We start from the raw sequence: 25,520 nt of genomic DNA, 5'->3' as shown, positions 1-25,520 counted from the left end.
CTTCAAGTCCCTCTCATTGATCTGAAGTGTTCATAGAGAAAAACATGCCGGCTTTTATTACTATATTATTGTGGTTGTGGTTTTATATGTATATATATATATATATATATATATATATATATATATATAAATAAAAATTAGCTCATTGTTAGTAGATCACTCTTAAAACTTTAATTCCAAGTGGAACATTTTGTGGTCTAAACAGAGCAGCACAGACATTGTGGTGTCTGTGCTTGTGGTGTGAATGATTGTGTTGGATTTAGTTTGTGGTTAATGTGAAAAGTGTAAACAGACCATAAATATGGAGTCCAGGTGAGTTTGAAGCTCTCCTGAGCTCTCCTGCAGACAACTGTAGAGAGAGAAAAAAAATACAATGTGTTAAAGGTTGTCATAATAACACGAACATTTCTGTAAACTCTGCTGTTAATGAAACATATTCTAACCAAGGTGTAGGTTGGTGTGTGAATTTAAGATTCTTGCTTTCATTAAATAAAGCTTCAGTTTCTACTGAGCTCTGAAGCAGGAGGAGGTCTGGGCAGCCTGCTTTACAGTGTTAAATTTGGCACATGATGATAATTTAGTTTTAGTCTACTGATGAAATATGTTGTAATTTCAATAAAAATATCGATCAATTTGGTTTTATTAGTTACGGGACAAAAGCAACAGAAACCATCTGAGCCTTTTAAAGGTGCCGCAATCTCCATCTCTGCCGGGAAACATTCAGTGATCAGGAGCTGCAGCTGTTTGCTGAACACCATAAAACCTTTGTGATCTTCTTTGATTTATTCCTAGTTTTAGCTTATTGTGAAAAATGAGTTATCTCTGACTTTTGTCGTCTCTCTTCTGTAACTTGTGTTTTGTCCTATTTGTTGTTCACGGCCTCTCTATGATCCTCTTTTCTCTTCCCCTCAGATGGCTGCTCCTCCATGATCCTGGTTCTGGTGCCTGGTTCTTTGAGTGGTGCTTATTGGGGGAAGTAAGATTGTTGGGCTTTTCTCTCTAACATTGTCCTTCCTTACAAAATAAAACACCCTGAGACAATTGTTCCATCATAAATAACTGTCTGTGAACTGCATTTTGGACTAAAGCCACTCTGCAGCAAACACATGACACCATCCATGACCACCTGTCATGGTCTCGGGGACTTTGATCCAGAGTTTTGAGTTTTGTGACTTTTTGAGATGTGATTTATGGTCTGGTTATATTTCTAGTCCTCTGAGTATATTATTATTTCCTAGTGCTTCTGAGTTTCTAGTTCTTGGTTCCTTGTTAGTTCCCTTTCATGTCCAGTCTGTCCCAGTCCATTTTATCCTTCGCCTCTCCTGTGTGAAGTCAGTCTTGTCTCCATTTTTGTTTACCTTTCTCTCTTTGGTCAAATTCAGATATTTGAGTCTGTGTCTGTTAGCTACTTCCTGTCTTATTTTGATAGTGTCTCATCTCTTGTGTACTGTGTTTAGTTTTCCTTCCTTGGTCTTGTTTCCCCAGTGAGTTTCAGCTGTGTGGCCTGGTGTCCTCATCTCCCTAATTACCTGGTGTTGTCATGTCATCCCCTCATGGTTGTGTGTTCTTTTGTTTGCCTGGAGATTCTTGGTTTTGAATTATTTGCCCTGTTCTGCTTCTCAGAGTATTTTTGTATTTTGTTAATGAACTCAGCATTAAAACCACACAGCATCATGCTGTTTCACTCAGAACTGAGAGACAGATGGGTGCAGCCTGATATAGAATTTTCCTCAAAGAAATCCAGCTCCATAATGCAAAAAAACAAAACCAAAGACTGGGACAATGGTTCATCTTTGAGCACCACAATGACTCAAAGCAAAGAGCTGAGACAACTCTGTAGTGTCTTAAATTTGAGGGCCTGGAGCCACCACAGAATGCCTGTGTAAAGACCTGAAGATGGCAGCTCAAAGACCATCCAACATGACCGAGGTTTAAACAAGAATCTTGGTGAATAGAGTCAAGAATATATGAAGTTCTTACTGAATTAAAAAAAATTAAAAATAGCACAATCCTTTTAAAGTAGTGCATGCTAGGTACTCCTTCACTAATGGGAGAAACTTGGTTTTCGGTGTCATTCCCACAGACACTTCAATGTGTTAAGGGGTGAAAAATCTCCTGCTTTTGAAGATCTGGACTAAGACAGGATTCCTTCTCCTACAAAATATTTAACTTCATTTTTCATTCGTACCTTTCATCAGCATTTTGGTTAGCGTTAAACTGAAGAGGATGACCCTTAGACTGGTCACTCTTCATGGAAGTATCACTGGGTTCAGGGGAGCTGGGTCTCTGCTCCAGCCTGAGACAAACAAGTCATCATTTTAAAAATTGTGAACTCTCTCTCTCTCATATATATATATATATATATATATATATATATATATATATATATATATATATATATATATATATATATATATATATATATATATATAAAACAAACAGCCTGCAGAGTCCTGTGAGCTGGACTCATCCTCTGCAGATGATCAGTTAGCTGTTTTACAACTACTCTTTCAAGAATCTTTGAGAGAAAAGGAATGTTGGAGATTGGCCTATAATTAGCTAAGACAGCTGGGTCAGTGATGGCTTTTTAAGTAATGGTTTAATTACTGGCACCTTAAAGGCCTGTAGGACATAGCCCATTAAGCCATAAAAGAAAGAACTCAAAAATCAAAGTCACAGCTATGCAGCATATTTTATTGAGTAAAGGTCAGAGGTTTCTGACGAAAGATGAAAAGATCAAACTGCTGGACTTTCATGCAGCTTTACTGCTGTATGAAGGGCCTTTCATTGGACCTACTATGATTAACTGCAGTATTCTTCCAGAATAAAATTGGTAACAGAAAACTGTAACAAAAATATTCATTTTTTGTGTGTCATCAAGTTTTTTTTTTTCCTTTTAGGAAACTGTAATCTTGTTGTGTAGAAGTACTTCTCAGATATTTCTGGTTTTATCTGCACATACACGTCATCATCATCATCTGCTTGAAGAGGCTCGTGTGCAGAGCTCCAAAGCTCTGTGCAGTTTTTCAAATGACTGAAAAAGGGTTAAAATGCAGATAAACACTAATAAAAAATAACTTTTATTTAACTAACATTTAAAAAAAATTGATGATTTTCAATTCAATTCAATTTTATTTATATAGCGCCAAATCACATCAAACAGTTGCCTCAAGGTGCTTTATATTGTACGGTAAAGACCCTAAAATACAATTTTCAGCTCCTCTCACAGCTGGAAAAATGTAAGCTGATGAGAGCAGGATCTCGTCATAGTGACTGAAAACACATAAGAAACCAGCTGACACTCAGCTTTCTGTAACACAACAAAAACCTGAAAAACATCCAATCAGCCGATGAGTTAAAGACACACCGAATCATCTGTGGTTGTGTCTTTGTTGAGACAAACCAGAGCCTGAAGTCTTTTCATGCTTCATGTTGCATCCCTCATAGACATTAAGAAAATTTCAACAGTTATCAAACATCGCTGTAAGAAAACACTGTGACAGAAATGTGCAAAGTTTATACATTTTTACCACTGAAACCAGTTTTAAGAAACAAACATGGACAGACCTGGTGCACCTAAACATATAGTGAGGGTGCCTGCAGAGGCCCGGTCAGCCAGATCTTCAACTCCTACCTCCAGCATGACCTGGAGTACAGTGACAGTGTGTGTGTGTGTGTGTGTGTGTGTGCGTGCGCGTGTGTGTAACAGTAGCCTTTTAGCAGAACGTGCTTACTAAATCATTTCCTTGTGTGTTTTTAAAGCTATTCGTTTGTTCAGTCACTTCCTTGTTGTTCTACTCAGCTGCTTCCTCCTGATCATCACCATCATCATTATCTGATCAATCACAAACCTGATATGTGGATATTTACACGATTTGTAGGATTTTTCATTGTGTTTCTTTCAGCGTTTCCAGAGCCTGACAGCAGGTAGCTGGTTTCTTTTCCTGAGTCTGTTTCAGCCCATGATGCTGTGAGGAAACCTGCAGAATAACATTGTTCTTTCTGTGTTTCAGTCTTTGATGATATTACCTCAGAGCACCTGCAGGCCAAAGTTTAATCAAAGACTTACTTTGGAAATACTCTTAAAACACTGTTTCCTGTCACATGACTCAGAGAGAGCAAGCTGTCAGTCAGAAAGAGGGAGGCTGTTGTTTTATTCATGATGAGTCTCGATCATCCGATTCAGGTGAAAGACACGAAAGTGGATCATTGATAATTTATCAACAGCTCATAATGGAGCACTCTGAGTGTCTATGTGTTCGAGTGGATGAGTGTGTGTGTGTGTGTGTTTAACAACAATAGCCTTTTAGCAGAACACACTAACTAAAATGTCTATTCATGTGTTTTTAAAGCTGCTCGTCTGAGGGAACGCTGAGGGAACGCTGAGGGAACGCTGAGGGAACGCTGAGGGAATACTGAATAGGTGAGAAATAAAGTCAAAGCTCAATAAAAACCAAAAACTAGATGAACTCCAAACTAGAACACTAACATCCCAAACTCCACAAGAACCAATCAGGAACCAGAACACAAACTGAGGTTCAGCATCCCTGGAACGAGGAAACAAAGACAGAAACCAAACTCAGATCTGCCGACTAAGAATTCAAAACTCTGAAACAACGGATAACCTGAGAACTGCGACAGCATGAGTCCAGTCATTCGAGGCCAGCTGTGGTCAAAATAAAGCTGCAGATGTGGGCCAATCACTCTTCGCTGTCCTCCTCTAAAGTCTTCATGAGTGTGAGTGGGACCTAACAAAGGTTTTAGTTTTTTGTCCGTACCATTGCTCAGTTTTTCCATCGTTCTGCTGCTTTGTTTTGCTTTCTTTTGCTCCTCCTCTGGCTCTTTGGACTCTGTGTGAACTTTGCTTTGGAGCGGAAGGATTTGAAGGGTTAATGAGGAGCAGAGAACAAACTTTTAATGTGAAATGTTTCCCGCAGCAGTTTTCCAGTAAACCGGAGTGTTGGAGGTTGAGTCGAGGCGTCCGTCGGGCTGCAGATTCGATGATATTTCCTTCTATAATTTGAGCTGTCAGACAGTCTGCTGTCCACACCTCCTCCCCGCTCCTCCCCCTGCTCCTCTCCTCGCTGGGTCATTTGTCATGGAGGAAATCACCGCTCAAATCTTCCACGGCGGTAATATCTCTGTCATTCACCCTCCTCCCCCCACCTCACTCGTCCTCCCCCTCTCATCTCTGGGTGATGCTATCTGAGGAGAGGAGGTGACAGTCTATCAGAGCACCTCCTCTCTGCTCCCCTGATAACACTCCACTGCTTATAATGTTAAGAAGATGATAAGAAATAATAGTCTTTCTCTTTTTCATGTTGGAGTGGAGTATCGGGGCCGAGGAGCCGACATCCATCACCTGCTATTTATCAGCGCTGAGCGGCCGGACGGCGGCACAACTTTTACAACTGAAGAGGAAAATAATAACTGAGCTGCAGAAACAATCAGCAGAGAGATGCAGGAGGTGAGTTATTAGATTAAAAGTCCTCTGACAGTCACATTTTATCTGCCCAGTGTGTCCAGAAAAACGATGGAAGAAGAGATTCAAGTGCAGTTTGTAATTTCTGCTTTCACAGATTCAGTTTCTGTAAAAACACTCAAACATCAGCAGATGCTTTCTGTTGCTGACCTCAAAGACCACGCTGAGGAGACTTTCAAAATAAGAGTTCAGCATCAGGTTAACCGGGATCTGAATAATGAAGCATGATAATAAACAACAGACACATGAATCATTTCCAGAAGCTGCAGAGTGACGTTATACATACAACACTTTATCATCAGGAGTCGGTTTCATGTGGACAATTTCATTCAAAGTATTTGGTAAGAATCAGACATCAGTGGATCACTCAATTTATACCCAAAATAAAGAACACAAAAAAAGCTAAAGACAAAGAGAACCCGGGAGAAATGAAATGTGAGATGAATTGACGACCACAAGGAGAACAAGGAGGCAGGAGAAAGAAGTGATGAAGAGGCAGAAAACAAAAAAGAAGTGGAAAAATCAAATTAAAATACAGAATTAAACTACAAAACATCAACTTTATTGATTGAAAACTTTTGCATCAGCATGTTAAACATTTTAGTTTTACATGTGAAAGATTTACATATATTAAACAGAAACTGGCCTCTGAATGAACAGATAAAAAACCCACATTAATGTGAGCAGAGTAAAATAATGCCACGGTCAAAGGTTAAGCTTCTTTTTTTAAATTGAGTTTCAGCCTGAGACTCGTCCACTGTGACGGTCACACACCTCCACAGGCGTGTTATGGTGTTTGTTGAAATATTCCACACAGATCTGGAGAAACATCTGGACAAACCTGTTTCCTGTTTGGACCTATCCTGTTGGACCTGTTTGGCCCAGTGATTTTTTTTTTAATTCATTGTATTTCAGGAGAGAGAAGTGTGCCTGAAATATGGTCATGTGAAACCACCCGACACCGTCTCACCACTGTGAATCTCATGATTCATGTCCGTTAACACCGGGACCAGAACAGAACAAACTTATTTCAGATTTTTTCAGTGACAATGAATGTTGTGCTTATGGATGATCTGCCCTGATGGAAACATGTGAGTAGCCGAGGATGGAGCCCTGGAGAACACCACAGAAATAAACTCATCCCATATTGGTGACCAGGGTCCGAGCTGCACCGTTGTGGTTGCCCACTCTGAACCTTTGCATGCAATTAAACCAGCAGCTGACCTCCGCTTTCAGACCGGACTTCCTGACTGTCCGTCAGCTCATATCTGGGTTTCAGGGGGACCTGGTTCTTACAGCCAGGTCTCCTCGGGTCTTTGTGAAGCTTTGATGCAGCAGAATCAGAAACAGCTTCTTAATGACTTATTGGACCTTTGTTTTAGTTAAAGAAACATCTTCATCAGCTTCATCTCCTTCTCTGGTTTATCAGTTTATTCTGATTATTACATGCATATGCTGTTGTGCGGTATTTAGAGACTCACTGCTGCACCTCGAGGTGTTTGAGTCCAGCTTCAGATTGTGATGTTGTTTAAAAGTGCTGCATAAATAAAGTTTATCATTATTGCTCAGACTATCCTTACAGCAGCAGCAGTGTTTGCACGAGGGCTGATGTTTCTGACTTTGGCCAGCAGGGAGCTGAATAAAAACTCAGCGAGACAAACACTGTCAGCAGTCTCCATTTAGGAACTGTGTGTGTGTTTGTGTGTGTGTGCATGCACTCCCGATGCCTCCTGAGACAGCAACTGTCAGCCGTTTACAGGACGCTCTGTGTGTGTGTTGTATATTTCCATATTTCCTGTCTAATGGCAGCAGTTTCTCCCTCTGATATCATCAGCACTTCTTTGCTCGCTCTCTGTGTGTTTGTTGTGTTTTTCTTCACTTACATTTAAATTAATGTTGAGTCCATAAAAACAGGACTTAAACTCATTTCCATACAAAGAAAACGCTCACATGCGGAAATGTTTCTGCAAATGAAACAACCTCACTAATTACTGCCGCTTCACTCAACACCAGCTTTTTATTTTTTTTTATGGATTATTTACAGTGAAAAACTCTGTGTGTTTGTTGCATTTAAATCTTTATTTTCTGATGATGTTGGTGGAGGATAAATTCAGCTTCTCAGTCCCAGAGGAGATGGAATCTGAGCATCCAAATCACTCTCTAAAAGGATGCAGACGCATCATCTTCAGTCAGACCGGAGTCACTTCAGTGTTAACAGATCTCAGTGGATCCATTCATCGATCAGTAAAACAATCCAGTTTAAACATCATTGCTTAACAGCAGGACTGTATTCCTGATGTGGACTTCATGTGACTTCATGATGATCCTCAGAGGATCCACTTTGTTTCAGGCTCAAGCGAAAAACCAGCGAGGTCAGTCCCTCATGAACGGTGGCAGTCGCCAGATGCTTTGCTGTTTTGGCTTATTGTGCACCTATCAGTTCTGGGATTTCCTGACTGTGCAGATTAAACAGGTTTTTCTGAGAATGATGCTACAATGACTTAAAAAGACGAGATTTTCTGGTGAAAACACTGAAAAAAATGATTCTTTGCATTCAGATTCTGCTTTTTCTCCTCCTGCCCCACCTCTTGTTCAGGACGAGGCTGCAGCAAGTCTGACGTCGCCCAGCGCCAGTAAAAACGGTGACATATGTACAGCTCCAGTCAAAAGTTTGGACAGGTCTAAAATTCAGAACAGTAAGTCAGAGGTCAGCTGGGAGCCTCTTGTCATTTTTTTTTAGACTTATTTTGCCTTCTTTTTGCTATTCTGGCTCACAGAAGCTTTAATCTCATTTTACATCTTATTTTTCTAACCCTAAAGTTTGAGATACTACAGGTGTGTGTCAGGTTTGAACCGCTCCTGTAGCCTGTACAGCTCTTTGGTAACTTTTAAAACACGTTTTTTTGAAAAAAAAACTTGATTTGATGTCTGTGTTTTTTCTTTTGGCCACAGGGAGTGGAAGTTTTTTTGTCATCGTTGCAAAAAGAAACAAAGTTTCTGATAAATTCAGGGAGATGAATAATAATACGTATTGAAACATGAGTATTTTATGGACTATTTTTAAAGTTTTTTTGTGTGTGTGTGTGTGTGTGTGTGTCTTGTTGTTATTCGATAGCTGAGGTGTAACCTTTGGAAGGAAAGCAGTGAGTTCAGGTTTCAAACACATCTTCACACATGTTGTGACCTGATCAGTTTAAGATGGGAACTCAATCTTATTAACATCTTAAATCCCATATTTTCATTTTACATCTGATGACGTGAGGACGCAGAACAACCGCGATCCGTCCAATCAGATCACAGCATGCGGTGGAACAGTCTAACAGGCCTGTGGATGTTTGCAGCACAGCTGACTCCTCCCTCCTCATTTACTCCACAGAGGAAATCAAACGCGCCTCACGCACACTCATTGTTCAGTCTGCGTGTGTGTTTTATGCTAATTCAGCTGCTTGACTGACACACAAACGGGCTGGAGATCAAACCGCTATCTTGTATACTAATAGCTCCTGATGTGTGTGTGTGTGTGTGTGTGTGTGTGTGTGTGTGTGTGTGTGTGTGTGTGTGTGTGTGTGTGTGTGTCTTTCCTCAGGCTACTCTTCAGCCAATCAGGTGAGTCCAAGCCTTCTGGGTTTTAATTAGAGACAAACTACACCTGTGTGTGTGTGTGTGTGTGTGTGTGTGTGTGTGTGTGTGTGTGTTATTAGGTTGCAGATTGGTGTTTGTTTCCACAGTCTGGATGTATTTCTTTGTTTTAATGAAATAATCACTGGATTCAATTAGCTAATTGATCTGAAATTGTATTGATTACATTTAAAGTATTTCACAGTTTTAGCTGAGTTATCATCCAAGATCCAGACATCCATGGATGTGCATGAGAGGTGAGACTGTGGAAACAGGAAGTCACCTGGTTTCACCTGAGCACTTTCCGTTGGATCAGCGTACTAACAGTCGTTTAAATTTAATTCAGTTCAGTTTTATTTATATACTGCCAAATAACAACAATCAGGTGCTTTATATTCTAAGGTGAAAACAATACAATAATTAAAGAGAAAACCCAACAATCAGACGACCTCCTATGAGCAAGCACTTGGTGACAGTGAGAAGGAAAAAGTCGGTTTTAACAGGAAGAAACCTCCAGCAGAACCAGGCTCAGGGAGGGGCAGCCATCTGCCGCGACTGGTTGAGGCTGAGGGGGGACAGACAGGACAAAAGACACGTAAGCATCTTGAGGCGACTGTTGTTGTGATTTGGTGCAATATAAATAAAATTGAATTGAAGTGAATGTTGTAGAAGAGAGCCACAAGGAAGCCAGCAGTCTGAGAGCGAAGTGCTCTGTTGGGGTGATATGGTACTATAAGATCTTTAAGATAATATGGGGCCTGATTATTTAAGACCTTTTATGTAAGAAGGAGGATTTTAAATTCTATTCTAGATTTAACAGGGAGCCAATGAAGAGAAGCCAACATGGGAGAAATCTGCTCTCTCTTTCTAGTCCCTGTCAGTACTCTAGCTGCAGCATTTTGGATCAGCTGAAGGCTTTTCAGGGAGCTTTTAGGACAGCCTGATAATAATGAGTTACACTAGTCCAGCCTAGAAGTAATAAATGCATGAATGAGCTTTTCAGCATCACTCTGAGACAGGATGTTTCTAATTTTAGAAATATTGTGCAAATGTAAAAAAGCGGTCCTTCATATTTGTTTAATATATGCATTGAAGGACATATCCTGGTCAAAAATGACTCCAAGATTTCTCACCGTGTTACTGGAGGCCAAAGTAATGCCATCCAGAGTAAGTATCTGGTTAGACACCATGTTTCTAAGATTTGTGGGACCGAGTACAAGAATTTCAGATTTATCTGAATTTAGAAGCAGGAAATTAGAGATCATCCAGGCCTTGATGAGACATTCTTCCTTCTTAGCCTAATTTTTGGCAATTACACATTGTAAGTGTTATATTATTATAATATTACATATTATATTATAATAACTTATTATAAGGTTACCCACTGGTTTCCACATTATTACTGAGATGGAATATAAAGGGCTACTGAGAGATAAAATGTGCAAAGGTAAAAAAAAAAGAAAAGTAAAAATTTTAACCTGAACTTTGAACTGGAGTTAAAATAATATTTTCTTGGGACACTTAGTACCAACTGAGCATTGTTTAAACCCCACAGCCTGCCTGAGTATTGCTGCTGACCATGTCCATCCCTTTATGACCACAGTGTACCATCTTCTGATGGCTGCTTCCAGCCAGATAACGCTCCATGTCACAAAGCTCATCTCAGACTGGTTTCTGAACATCACAGTGAGTTCACTGCCTCACCAGCCCAACAGAGAAGTGGTGAAACAAGAGACTCTCATCATGGATGAGAGTGGTGTGTGTGTGTGTGTCTGTTATGCAGTGATACTGAAGCCTCCTGAGACAGCATGAGTCCAGTCTCATCAGTCAGGATCTCAGTTTCCTATCAGAACTGATCAATAATTATTAAATAAACAATAATATAGACTCGATTTAAAGCTGTGAAAATCAGAGCTGAAGGGAAACACCCAGCCAATCAAAACCTGTGTGTGAGACGAGGGAGGGGGCTACAGAGGCTCAGAGGGTCAAAAATAATGAGAGATTAATTTAATAACAAGACCTTTGGAAAAACCTCATCCACCCCACTGATGTGTGTGTGTGTGTGTGTGTGTGTGTGTGTGTGTGTGTGTGTGTGTGTGTATGTTCACTCATTAGAGATTTGAAAAGACAGACAGAGCAAACCTGTCGTTTTTCATTCCCCCCCCTTCATTTATCATCATCCACACACACACTCACACATACACACACACACACATGGGTGTCTCTGTGTGTGCGTGTGTTGTATTGTTGTGTGTAATCTTTCTTTCTGAGCTGAAAAGGGTCAAAACCACAAATTAACTTTCTTCTCATTAATTTAACCGGGATTAGCAGCCAAACACACACACACACAGAGTCTGTGTGTGTGTGTGTATGTGTGTGTGTGTGTGTGTGTGTGTGTGTGTGTATGTGTGTGTGTGTGTGTGTGTGTGTTGTTTGGGGTTAATGGTGTTGATGTTGAGTTTTAATTGCTTTCCATTCAAAGAAAATCCATTAGATAATATTCATTACCTCTCTCCACCCCCCTCCTCCGTCAGCCCCACCACCACCCATGTCCACATCAATATCTCCAACCTCAGAACAGCAAAGCTGACACACCAATCAATACCTGATCAATAAGCTCTGCGGCCTGTGTGAGGTCTCATTTATGAATGACAGATGAGCTGTTTCTGTGAAACTCTGATTTAAATCTGAATCAGTTTAAAACAGAAATCTTCATCAGCTCTTTTTCATAGTTTCTTATTAATCAGGAAAGTCAGAAGATGTTCAGAATGCGAACAAGCATCACATTTGACAGGAAGAGACATGTGAAGAGAGAGGTATGCGTAACTGAAACTCTCAAAAGCTTTTATTTAATAACTTTGATAACTTTTAATAACTTAATAACATTTCTTTGCCTTGATAAACTCTTGGTTGCAGGCTGCTTTGGCTCATTATCCATCTGCTCCGTGAAGCTCTGTCTGATCGGTTTGCAGCATCTGTCTGAGCAGAGCGTACAGCGCTGTACACTTCACAGTTCAGCCTGCTGCTTCTATCAGCAGTCACATCAGGACCTGGTTCCATACATGCCCACGCCATGACACTGTCCCCACCATGTTAGACAGATGATGTAGTAGGCTTCAGATTATGAGCTGTTTCTCTCCTTCTCCATACTTGTCTTTACTATCATTCAGCCACAGCTTCATCTTGGTTTCATCTATCCAAAGATTTTTCCTGACCCGTGCAGGTCTTTAGATGTTTTTCGATGTGGTCTTTCTAAGACTAATCTGACCTTCCTGTACTTTAGTGTAACCAGTGATTTCCACCTTGTAAACTCTGTATTTCCATCCATGAAGGCGTCTCTTGATTGTCGATCTTCACGGTGATCCTCCTGCTTCCTCCAGCGTTCCTGACTTGTATCAGTGTTGTGAAGTTGTTTTTCTGAACTACAGAAATAATTCTGTCATCCTGCACTTCAGGTGTCTTCTGTGGTTTTTTTGGGGGGTCTTTTGGTGTTGCTGAGCTGCTCAGTGCATTCTTTCTTTTTAACAATGAGCCTGTAACAGAGCACATGTTCACCCAAACCAAACAGCAAGCTGAAACAGGAAGCCTCGGCCCCCTGCCTGCTTTTATGTGTTTTATCACAGTTTAAATCTCAGTCATCCAGTGATGCTTATCAATGCTCCACACCGATTTTATAAGCATCCAGGGCTACTTTAAAATAATATCCCAAAAATGCTGAGATACAAACCAATTATTAACCAATGATGAAACAAAGTTAGCAGTTCATTAACAGTAAATAATTATTAACTAGTTAAGTTTTCCTTTTATTAGTGAAGACTGATGAAGAGTTCCTCGGTGAGCTTTTCTTTGAATGCTTTTTAAATGAGCTGCAGGGAGTCTGTTCACTGCTTCACTTCAAACTTATTCTGAGTAAAACACACATAAACTTTATTAATGCAGAATGTGACTGTGAGGGGACATCCGCGCCTCAGCGGAGAGGGTAAAGGTGAGAAAGGTGCCGGAGCGTCCTGAGGATCAGAGAGGACGGACAGGAAGTCGCGTTTCATCTGCCGTTTGCATCGTTTCTGCGTCTCTGCTCTCATTTTTCTTCTTCTCTCTCATATGTGCCGTGTTCGCCCCAGCCGGGCCTCCATTAGATTAACCTGAACTCTGCGTGTGCGTGCGTGTGTGTGTGTGTGTGTTTGGGTGTGTGTGGGTGTGTGTAATTGTGTTTCATAGAGTCTAAATATGATCCATGTCTGTTGTCACGGTGACAAGTGAGCGATTATCATCCTGCCTTTCTAATATCGGGCTGAAAACACACACACACACACACACACACACACACACACACACACACACACACACACACACACACACACACACACACACACACACACACACACACACACGCTGTTTTGTCTGCAGTAAATTCAGTTATTTTTATTAATAACTGCACTCTGACAGACCAGACTTTCTGTCTCCTTCTATCCATCCTTCCTTCTTCCTTTCAAACCTTACCTCCTTTTTCCTTTCTCATTTCTTTTCTTACTTCCTCTTTTGGTCTCCTTCCTCTTCTTTAAATCTGCCTTCCTCCATTTTTCTGCCTTTCTTCCCTCCTTTCTTCCTTTGTTACTTCTTCCTTCCTTTCTTCCTTCTTAACCTCCCTTCTGCTCTCTCTCCCTTTGGTTCTTCCTTTCTTCGTCCTTACCTACCTTCCTCTCTTCCTTCCTTTCCCTTCCTTTTTATTTCCTTCCTTCCCTCCTTCCTTCCTTCCCCCCTTCCTTATTTACTTCCTTCCTAAAAGCAGGTTTGTGGGTCACACTCGGACTAAGTGTGAGTTTCTGTGTGTGATTGATGGAGCGTCTCCATAATGCGTTGATTCATAATTCATCTGTCGACATGACAGCTGATATTTTATTCAACACACACACACACACACACACACACACACACACACACACACACACACACACACACACACACACACACACGCACGCGTTGTTTTCTTAAAGGCAGACAGTGTTTTAGCTCCACCACACTGAACCATCAATTATTCACCTCACTGTGTGTGTGTGTGTGTGTGTGTGTGTGTGTGATGGAACGTTATCTTGATGTCACTACACGCTGTTAGCACCCAGCTTACACACACACACACGCTCACACACACGCTCACACCCACACACGCTCTCTGTGTAAACAGTGTGTGACCTCGTTAAGCCTCGTTAGCGCTCTCAGCGATCACGTTTGTTTGCAGGTAATTAGTTTGTTTTGTCTCTTTGTTTGTCTTGTTTTAGTTTAATCAACAAACATGGCCGCTCCCCGGAGACACCCCCTCTCTCCCCCCGCCATGTTTACAGCCACCGGTCGTCACGGAGACAGGGCGGCCGCAGACTCAGTGAACCGATTGGCTGATTGATCTGCAGACTGAGTTTATCTCAGAGTTAAACTGGTTGAACTGGAGTCTCAGTGGGAAAGAGCGGCTGAAGTTTCTCTCTGACTTTGTGTGTCTGTGTGATAAAGTGAACGCCACGCTGCTGTAAACACACTGCTCACACAGGGACAACATCCTCATCAGACTCATTAACAAACTAAAGTCCAACTCCTCAGACAGACTGCAGCTCAGCAGCCTCACAGTAAAGGCTCTGAATATCTTTCTACCTTATTTTCTATTGTTCCGCATCAACGTCATGTGACTGTTTCTTTCTCTTTGGAGGAAACAGCAGGAGGAGGCGTTCACCCGGCATGCTGAGGTGTGTGTCCCACATGCTGCCCTGTTTAAAGGCTGAGCTGTTTTTTTCCAGCATGTTGATCTGAACAATCACAGGTTAGTTGAGTTACCTGGATTGGTCATGTGATTCAGCACATGCTCAGACTCAGACTCGCCCTCTTACGTGGTTCCACACAGACTCACGAAGTTTAAAGAATGGAGTTCAATTATTGTAGCAGTCCCTCAGACCCAAGAAAACAAGGAGAGCTTCGACAGGTGCAGTCCATTCCACAGTAAATGAAAGGATCTGAGACTTCAACTCGTTTCTTTGGTCGTTCAGACATACGTTGTTTCTCTGTAGGCTGCCAAAGTTTTCGACATTGCACGCATTTGCTTATTAGCTTTGCAACTTCTTTACTGCCACCAATCACCCAAAACCCATTTGCTCTGATTTCCATGGGCATCTGGCTTCAGCCTTGATGACAAATGCATGAAAGTGAGATATGATTAGCATTGTAATGTGATGGAAATCTTTTGTTCCCATAGGAACTTTGAGCCAGACAACCAGCAGGTTGTTAGGATCTCTGATGCACTAAGGCCTCTAGAGGCATGGTCCACTGGATTCTGAGCTGTGTCAATGTAGTGCCACTGTTTGGGATCTGTAGTTTGCCTAATCAGCTGTACTGATTTGCAGCGAAGATGTGGAATCTTCGTGCCTCATTGTTGATGTATGCCAAGACTACTTCAGAGTCAGTCCAAAAGAACTCCTCATCAATGCTCATCTCAAGCTCTAATTTTAGCATAACGCTCATTTTGGCTGAGGTGACTGCAGTTGAGAGTTCTAGTCGTGGGATACTTGTATCCTTGGTAGGTGTGACTCTAGCTTTAACTTTAACTAGACTGCAGTGTACTTTGTCATCATCATCACTTTTGAACCTAATGTAGGACCATGCCCCATAGCCTATATTAATGGCATCAGAGAAGTGATGCAGTTCCACTTTAAAAATGTCCTTTAGTTCTGGTGGATGGTAACATCTGGGTAATATGACTTATTTTAGCCTTTCCAAAGCATTTTTCCAGTCCTCCCACCATGAGTGCAGATTGTGGAAATGGGGTCGTCCCATTCGGTGCCTCTAAGGCACAGCTCCTGTATACTTTTGCCACTTAAAGTGAAAGAAACTACAAATCCTAGTGGGTTGTTCAAAGATGAGATAATTGACAGTATGCTCCGGCAAGTAGGGGGCTGGTCCTTTGTGTTTACATTGAAGTTGAAAGGGTCATTTTTGATTGACCACTGGATTCCAAGCACATGACCTTCAGGTGTGGTATCAGGTTTGAGGTTGAGTGACTGTTGTGTTAGCTCTTTCTGATGGTGCAAGATGAGAGAGAGCATCACTTTGGTTGGAATTGAACTTATGCAGACGTAAGCCTGCAAGTTTGCAAAGGGCTTGTGTTTCAGTGATGAGCTCTTGCGCCTCTTTGACCAAAGGGACACTCGTCAGCCCATTATCTACATAAAAGCTCCTTTCAACAAAGTCTGAGGGCTTTGGATAATCAGATATGTGCTATTGTGCTAGGTACTTAACCCCTTAACTGGCAGCAAAAAAATCACCTGACAAAAACTACATAACGCCTTCTGGTTATTATTGGCTCTGAAAAACCCATTTCATAGCCTATTAATCGGCTGCGTCTGGTCCGCGGGCCGAATGAAGTGCATTTATATGGCAGGCTAGACCCGCCCATTTTGACTGACACCTCATTCGGCCAATAATGTTAAGAAATGGGTTTCCCAGAGCCAATAATACTCAGAGGGCGTCACGTAGCTTTGTCAGGTGATTTGGTGCAGCCAGTTACATGATTGGCCGAATGACGTGTCAATAAAAATGGGAGGGTCTAGCCTGCCATATAAAAGGGACTACAAACGGCCCGTCACCGGGCCCTTGCCAGTTAAGGGGCTACGGCCAAAAGTAGCACATCCAGAGAAAGATCCAGCACCAAACAAATGCACAGCCATTCTGTACTCTTTGGGCTCTGTGTCTAATTCCCCATCCGGCCACCATAGAAATCGTAAGTAGTTCCGCATCTCAGGGCAAACGAAGAACTGATGGAACATTCTTTCGATGTCACAGATCATGGCTACATCCTCCCTTCTGAAACAGCAGAGCACTTCCACCAAAGAGTTAATCATGTCAGGACCTGTGAGAAGAGTATCGTTCAGTGAGATGCCAAGAAACGTAGCAGAACAATCAAAGACGACTCTTAGCTTTGTTGGCCTTTTGGGGTGGTACAGCCCATGGTGTGGGATGTACCATGCAATCTCATCATCAGTCACAGGAGGGGCTGGTTCTGCATCACCACTACTGATAATGCAACTCATAAAGGTGTGTTATGCTCATGATACTGTTTGTTCGCCTTTAGCTTTTTCTTTAGGTGTTGCAGTCGAACTATGGCTAGCCTCTTATTGTTGAGAAGGGCTGGTGGCTTATTGTCCTTGAAGGGAAGGGGCATCTGGTAGTGTCCATCTTCTCTTTGCTTTATGGTGTCCCTGAGGAGTTGTAAAAAACACGCTGATTCGAATTTTATCAGTCCATTAAATGCACGTTATTAACAATTATCAGACCCATAGTTAAGGGCCAGGAGGGGCCATCTCCACCTCCTAGCCAGTCAAAAAGGTTGTTATCATCGTTCTAATTGAGGATCACTGTTCCAGTGTGATGTGGACTGGAGTGGATGTCTGGAGTGGAGCTGGATTCCGCTCTAATTAGTGATAACGGCCTACTGAGACAGCTAGCAGGTTCAGGAGGCCCAGTCTGAACTACACTTATGGGACTGATAACTGTTAATAAAATGCATTTAAGGACTGATAACATTCAAATCGGCTGAATTAGAGCAGTAGTTGACTGTTGGGAGGGACTACGATGAATCCAGATCCACTCCAGACATCCATTTCAGTCCACGTCACACCAGAACAGTGTTCCTCGATTAGAATGATGATAACAACCTTTTTGACCGGCTAGGAGGTGGAGATGGCCCCTCCTGGCCTTTAACTATGGGTCTGATAACCGTTAATAACATGCATTTAATGGACTGATAACATTCGAAACGGGTGGTAAAAAATGAACATCATCTTGGGATACGTACTTATCTTCATAGGCCCTCTAGGCCCTTGACTTGGGTAACAGCCTCTGCACAGCTTTGGTGAAAGTCTGCAAACTCTCTCAGTGCTAGGGGATCATTAGCAGCCATTTTGGGCCATTTTGCAAGCTTGGTTCTAAATGCCCTTTGGACAATGAATGGGCTGCCATACCTTTCTTGTAGAACATTCCAGATGCCCTGGTATGCCTGCTCAGTGTTACAAAAAAAATATCCCTCTACTGCCTTTCGTGCTTCACCTGCATGATAACTCTGTAGATACAATATTTTTTCACATACAGGTAAGGGTTTGTTGCCAATTAGTGCCATAAAGGATACTTTCCAGTCAACAAACTTTAGAGGGCCACCACTAAAGCTGGCTCAGTTATAGGAAGTCAGTTTAAGGTAAGGGAGTTTGCAAGAGCTTCAGCTAAGCTAAGTTCTTCTCATTCTGCACTGGGGTGGTGATGCTTAAATGATGGAGCCAACAGATTTATGGAGGGCTGTGGTACACTGACAGGGTCTTTTAAAGTGTTTTCTAAGTTGTGGCAGGATGCTAGATCACAGTTTTCAAGGTCGCTTAAAGTGCTTAAAGCTCTTACTCGTGCTGCTGATATTTTCACTTCACTGTCTGCCTTCAACTGTTGTAGTTTAATTTTTTCCCGCTCGAGCCTTGACTTTGTTTCACTTCTTCTTGTTTTAACTTTGCCCGTGCCTCATTTTCCTTTAATTTACATTCATTCTCCATTTGGTTGACTTTAGTTTGCTGTGGAAGTATCTCTTGTGTGGCCTTTGCTTGGTCTATTTTAGCTTCTGCCTCATGGCAGCTTGTTGAATCTGTCTTTGAGCATGCAACTGAACCATCTGGAAACACACAGCCATAGTCATTTTTGTTTAGCATCACCCTTACCCTTTCCTTTTCAAGATGATCATTAAAAGGCTGATCAATATTTTCTTGTCGTTAAGCAATAAGCTCACAAATGTCTGTTGTAAGCACAGTACAGGCATCCATTTTTTTGACTATGTTTGGGGTCATGTTTTGGTTGCAGCAAATGGGCTCATATATATAGACACAGGTGATGTTTTACCTGCTGGGCATTGCTGCCTGGCACACCTCCAACAGTGCCAATGGGTTGATTGCAGGGTCGTCAGCTGGGAACCACCACTCATCAATGTTTCGCTCCATTAATCCCGGAACATCTTGTGGTGGCGGAGGAACGGACAGGGACGTCTCCCTACCACCCCTGCAGCCAACCCTAGGATCCTTGTTTCCCCCCAAAGTTGTCTTTCCTTCTTAGCCACAGCCAAAGCTCCCTGCTCTGTCTGTTCTGCCAGCTCTTTGAAGGCCTTCTTCAGCTTGTGGCCAGTGACTCCGACGCTCTTCAAGAAACGCTGGATTGATTTTCCCACAAAGCCTCTGCAGCCGACTTCAACAGGGCAAGTGACAGCTGACCACCCTGCCTCTCTGCGCTCTGAGAATTTCTCTTTCTTCCTCTTGAAGGCTGCCTACATCTCTTCCTCCCATGGTATAGTGAGCTCTGCTCTAATCACTGTCCCATGATGACGTGGGCCACATTACAATATCTGGTTGTATAGAAGTTGTTGCAATCTCTGTTGGGAACCAGAGCTTGCAGTCAAGGTCCACTCTCAAGTTCCAGTGACACCCAGGCTTTAGCAGTGATCTTCACTTTGGTTGCTTTTCTGTGCCCTGGCTCCTTGTCTTACAAAGTGGATCAGTTGCTGGGATGTTGCTAGTTGGTCTCTGTTTGCGTCAAGCCTGCATGCTTCAAGCATCTCTGCCAGTTTGCGCAGCACCCTGTCGTGGTGCCACCTATACCGGCCCTGCGCCAACGATGTTTTACAGCTGGAGAGGATGTGCTGCAGATTTGGACCTGGAGTGTTGCAGAGCTGGCAGATTTCTTCAGAGCCAGACCACAGCCAGAGGTTGATGGGGCTAGGGAGTGTGTCATAAGTGGCTTTGATGAGGAAGCTTATTCTAGCTTGAGGCATCCTCCACATATCTGTCCGGCTAATTGACCTGTTGATCACTCCTTCCCAGTTCATCCAACATCCCTGCTGCCATTGGCTAAACGCTATGATCTTATAGTGCTCTTCCTCTTCCCTGACCACTTTTGAGACAATGAGTTCTTTTCTCTCCTTCCTAGATGCTTTAGACCAGAACTTGGGAACTGTTCCCCATCCTAGTCCAGCTCTCCCTGATTGTATCCTGCCGACAATTTCGTGGTGCCTCAGCCTGCTTACGGCTAGGTCAACTGCATCCTCTGCCCTCCACTTACGACCCGTTTGGACTGGTGCTTTGGCGTCTCTTACAGATGGATCTGCTGAGTCTCTCAGCTCTACCACGAGCGTCACCTTCTCTTGTTTGTAGCCAAGGGTGATAGATTTCAGTGGCAGCTGAAGAATGTTTTGACCAAAGAGGGCTGCGGTGGAGAGGCTGTGTGGCAGGCCCAGCCACTTGTGAACGAAATTACTGGCTTTGGCATCCATCTTTTCCACTGTGGTTAATGTTATGTCACACAGTTTGAGAGGCCACATCAAACACTGGTAGAGGGTAAATTGATTGCTCCAAACCTTGAGTTTCCCGGGGAGATAGCATCTGTCAATCCTTTCCAGGCCTTCAGAGTGTTGTTTCATGATGGTAGCAGTAATGAGACTTGGCAGTATACAGTCTCCCAAGGCTTTGCACAGGCTGCTCTGCCAGTAGTGGAATCCTTTCCCCGTTCACGGTGAAGCAGGTGATGTAATTCCTGGCTAATTTGTGAATTGAGAAAGTTCGAGATTTAGATGGTTTGATTTTCATTCTGGCCCATGTAAGGAGTTCTTCAAACCTTTTGAGGAACTGGACAGTACAAGCCCCAGTTGGTAGGAGGCTTGTTACATCGTCCATGTAGCTTCGTAGGGCTGGTAATCGTTGGCCTGAAGGTGATCGTACTCCTTGAACCATCTATCTCCTGCCAATCAGGATGATCTCAAAGGCCGCTGTAAAGAGGATAGGAGAGACTGCGCAGCCCATGGCAATGCCCTTCTCAAGGTGGTGCCAACCAGTTGTGGCCTCCTGTGTTGAATAGCAGAGTTGGAAACTGGCAAAGTAGCTAGATACCAAGTTCTGGATACAAGTTGGAATGTAGAAGAGTTCAAGGGCAAAGGTGATGAGCTGATGGGGGACAGAGCCATAAGCTAGACAACATGGAGATCTGTCTTCTCATGCTTGGCTGTTTGGATTTGGTTCCAGATCATGGATGAATGTTCTATGCATCCAGGGAATCCTGGAATTCCGGCTTTCTGGCAGCTGGTATCGATGTACATATTAGCTAGGAGATAGTTGGTCAGTCGTTTTGCCACTACAGAGAAGATTTTCCTTTCGACATTCAATAGGGAGATACCTCTAAACTGGGTGATGCTGCGGGAATCCTGCTCCTTTGGAGTGAAGATTGTCACTGCCCTGTTCCATTCAGATGGAATGACTTGGGCCTTCCAAGCAACTCTCATTAGATTAAAAAAGGAGCTTTCAAACCAGGCTGCAGTTCTTGTAGACCCTGTATGGTACACTGTTCGGTCCTGGTGCAGAGGCAGATCTTGCTTTGTCTACCACCTGCTTGATCTCAGTCCATCTGGGTGGTGTGGTGTCACACTGTGATTCTGGGTCTGCAGGACAAGGTACATAGCTTGGCGAACCAAGTGGAGTGTTTTTCTCCCTATCGTGTAGTTGTTTTGTGATGTGGTCCTCTAGTTCTTGTGCAGTGACTTCCAACTTCCCATTTTTCCTCTCCTCCAGCAAGCCCTTTTCAAACTTAAAGGGATCCTGGAAGAACCTTATCCTCTCCTTCGCTTTCTTGCTTCTCCGTCTCCGAATTCACTCAGCCCTCCGCAGTGTTGCAAGCCTGTCTCTGATCTGGTCCCATACTACTTTCAGACCCTTCTTCTCGCTCTCACCTGCTCTCCTCCAAAACTTCCTGAGTAACTGCCTTTTCTTCACTAGCTTGAGTATTTCCCTCTGTTGCCTTTCTAACTCCTCAGGCATCTTCTTTCTTTGAGTCATCACCCCAAATCTCTTCTTGCTTTCTTTGTAGATAATATCACCAAAGTGGTTTAACTTGGTGATTGAGCTTCCTTTAAGCCACTTTCCAAGGATTTTGTACAGATCTTGGTCAAAACTTCTCCATGCCTCTTTGTTGTTGGCTCTAGGCCACTTAACTCTTAGCTGACGAATTGGTCCTCTCTCTCTTGTTTGATTTGCGGTTTCACTGCTGGGAGTCTTCTCGTAACACTTATTTGGTAAAGTGTGCACCTGATTCAGGCAAGGCTGCTCTTCTCTCATCTGCCCATCTGCCATATTGGATTCAGCAACACTGTGGTGCTCAACCGGGCTCTGATTCCTCCTTGTCTTATATGCTAGAGCAGTGCAAGCTTGCATTTGGGCCACATTTCCTCCACACTGTGTTTTCCCTTGGTGGATGCGCACTTCCTTAAATGATGTCACTTTAGATCACCCGCAGCTGCATTTCCTTAGGATCCTTTGCTCATTGGTGATTTGCGTTTCGGTCAGTTCCATGTTGTCCATCCTATTCTGTCCATCTTCCTTCCCGCCTCTTGGTGGACCTTCGGGCTGTTTCTCCTTATTTGTGCTTGTAGTCAGTTTAGGGTGGCCTCTTCTTGAGACTGACGAGGACCTGTGGAGTGGGTGACTGGCCTGTCCACCCCTGCTGCAGTCTTTCCTGCTGTCAGTCAGTCTTCCCTGACTGCCCACCAGTCTTTCCTGGATGCCAACTGCCCTGTTCACAGTAGTCACTGGGGGTCCAGAACATCTACATATAGACACAGGTGATGGTTTACCTGCTGAGCATTGCTGCCTGGAGCATCTCCAACAGTGCCAATGGGTCGATTGCAGGGTCGTCAGGGACGTCTCCTGAACTCCTACCACCCCTGCAGCCAACCCTAGGATCCTTGTTTCCCCTAAACCTTGTCTTTCCTTCTTAGCCACAGCCAAAGCTCCCTGCTCTGCCTCTTCTGCCAGCTCTTTGAGGGCCTTCTTCAGCTTGTGGCCAGTGACTCCAATGCTCTTCAAGAAACGCTGGATTGATTTTCCCACAAAGCCTCTGCAGCCGACTTGTACAATTACATGCTTGTCCCTTATGTCACGGCTGGCACTGTTTAAATCTTCGGGTGAGCAGAAAGCCTTTAGTCTTGTTCTAATTTCTTTAGCTGACTCCTTCCAGGGGTTATATGCTCTGTTAAATGCTTTTTAATTTCTCTTTGCATCCTGTTCATGTATTTCCTTGCCCTTATTGGTTAGGCATCTTTCACGATTGCTGGATCTCACTTCTTGCTGCTCTACATTGTTGGGTACTTCAACAGGGCACAACATTTTGTTCCTTTAATGTGTGTTTGCTTTTTGTAGTAATGTCTGGACTTAAATTTGAATGAGTGTTGCTTTAACTTTAAAACTTTTTAGGAAACAGCACTCAGATCAGACATTTAAACCATGTAGGTACACAAGTTAGCAACTACACCAATGACTGTAAATACTGCTGATATACCACAAGTTACTTTGGAGGATAAACGATACAATTTAAGGAATAGCATTTACCTAGTGCGCATACACTGTAGCTTTAAGATAGTAAAACCACAACTGCATTTGAGGTATTAAACTCTGAATTAGTGTGCAGGTAATTTGATCTTATTATCAGCAAAGTCATTACGGAGTATAATACATGAACCTTTGTGAATAACCGAGTCAGAGTTCAATATGAAGAATGGCGATGAAGGAGTAATGATTCTTGACAGGAGTAGAGTCTCTCTCGGCTGACACACAGGCCTCACTTGACTGACACGTGGGTTGCACTCGTCTACTATGGGATTTTCTTAAACTCAGCAACAAGTTTTCACTGTAGCAGTCCCTCAGACCCAAGAAAACACGGAGAGCTTCGACGGGTGCAGTGGATTCACATTTACTTCATTCAAAACCAAATATTGCTGGAGTGCATCAAATACATCGTGAAAACAAAAAGGAAAACATAAAATACATCTGCTTAGGTGTCTCTGTTTGACTCAGAATATAAATACATTACATAAACTGCAAACTTCATAAACTAATACAATTCTAAACATGTACCTCGCGCCGCTGTCCAAGGGCTGCAAGGTGTTCATGTTGTTAAAGTTCATGCTGTCCTGCTATGAATCCTTATTGAGCTGTGTTCTGACAAATGGAAGCTACCAGTCCCAATTCACAAAAATAAAGAGCATCCTCCTCTTCCTCTCATCAGCAGGATATTCCATCCCCGAGTACCGACTGACAGGAAATGCACCAAAACCTCCCTAACTCTTGTTTTTTGGTTTTTAGGGAAGGCAGAGCTCATTACCAACTAGGCTGCAACACCCTCTATTGTGCATAACTGGTAACAACATAGATTAAGCTTATAAACACAGAACAGACATTTATAATTGTAATTTAATAATTATACAGTAATCTACAGTAAATGGCAAAGGATTGTGGGAAATATGGGCCCACTACTGTAGTCCACTTACAGTAGTGAATGTGCCCAGGAAAAACTGGCGAATGGCAGAGGAGATTTGTCTTAAAATTCAAATTTTAACCATCCACTTTAACAGCTAACAGCCACTCAGGCAGAGGTTAGTAGATATTATTATCATTCATTTATGCATTTCTGAGACATTTTTAAGGGTATTTTCCTTGGCCTTGCTTTTTGCTCTGTGCTGGAAACAGCACGTTAGCTTTAACCTGTGTTACTGAGATTTTATTAACATAAAGCTTACTAGCCAGGGCTGATATTCAGAAATACTGAAAATATTTTCTGAACATTTAGCTTATTTCATTCTTGTTTACAGTGTTTTTGTAAAATATATTAAACCTCTTTTAGATGCTCCCGTATGCTCCTGTTACATTAACGTTTCATGTTTCGTTACTCCCGGTTAGCTAATCACTGTGCGAGGCAGAGGTTCCCCAGGTTTTTACTTTATATCATTCTCATATTTTAAAGTGTACCTTTTTGTGTAACCCTGGAGTGCCTTCCTGTGGCTGTTAGTGGGGCTGTGGAGGATTTCTGTCTAATGTGGACTCTTAACTTCATCTGTTTTAGCCAAAAGTAAGAATAGCTAAATAAACGTTAGCTTGTTAGACAAACGTGTATTTTCCTCTGCGTCGTCTGACCTGAGGCAGCAGTGCTTTAGTGTGTAACAGCAGTGTGAGGTGAGTGCAGAGCAGAGTGAATCAGGCAGGTAGAACATGGAGTTAAATGCAGCATTTAAGCTGCGTTTTGAAGAACTTTTGTTTCCTTTCAGGTTTGTGTTATCAATCCCGTCCTTAACAACACCAGAGTCACTTTTTTCCTGATGCTGGCAGTTGGATTTCTGATGTAATGGTGGAAAGTGGTGAGTAAATAAATATTCATCAGATTAAAATCAGATTTTAATGAAAAAGTGTTTGAAAAGTTACTGCTGTGCTGTTCAGACATGGAGCTGAAAGGTTCAGGTGTGCCTGTCGTGCTAAAAAAAAAAAATGAAAACACCAATCACATGGAAAAGAATCGGAGCTGCTTTCAGTCTGTTTCTGCCCAAGAA

The 25,520-nt window shown here is 42.6% G+C and overlaps 1 pseudogene; it reads right to left on the bottom strand.

The window, feature by feature from the left end:
* LOC115798468 (NLR family CARD domain-containing protein 3-like) overlaps positions 1–19,107 on the bottom strand; it is a 31,264-nt pseudogene extending 12,157 nt beyond the window's left edge.
* Positions 19,108–25,520: the final 6,413 nt, after the last annotated feature.

Source organism: Archocentrus centrarchus, chromosome 19, assembly GCF_007364275.1.
Source record: "Archocentrus centrarchus isolate MPI-CPG fArcCen1 chromosome 19, fArcCen1, whole genome shotgun sequence".
Classification (NCBI taxonomy): Eukaryota; Metazoa; Chordata; class Actinopteri; order Cichliformes; family Cichlidae; genus Archocentrus; species Archocentrus centrarchus.
This window is presented reverse-complemented; position numbering and strand designations above follow the sequence as displayed.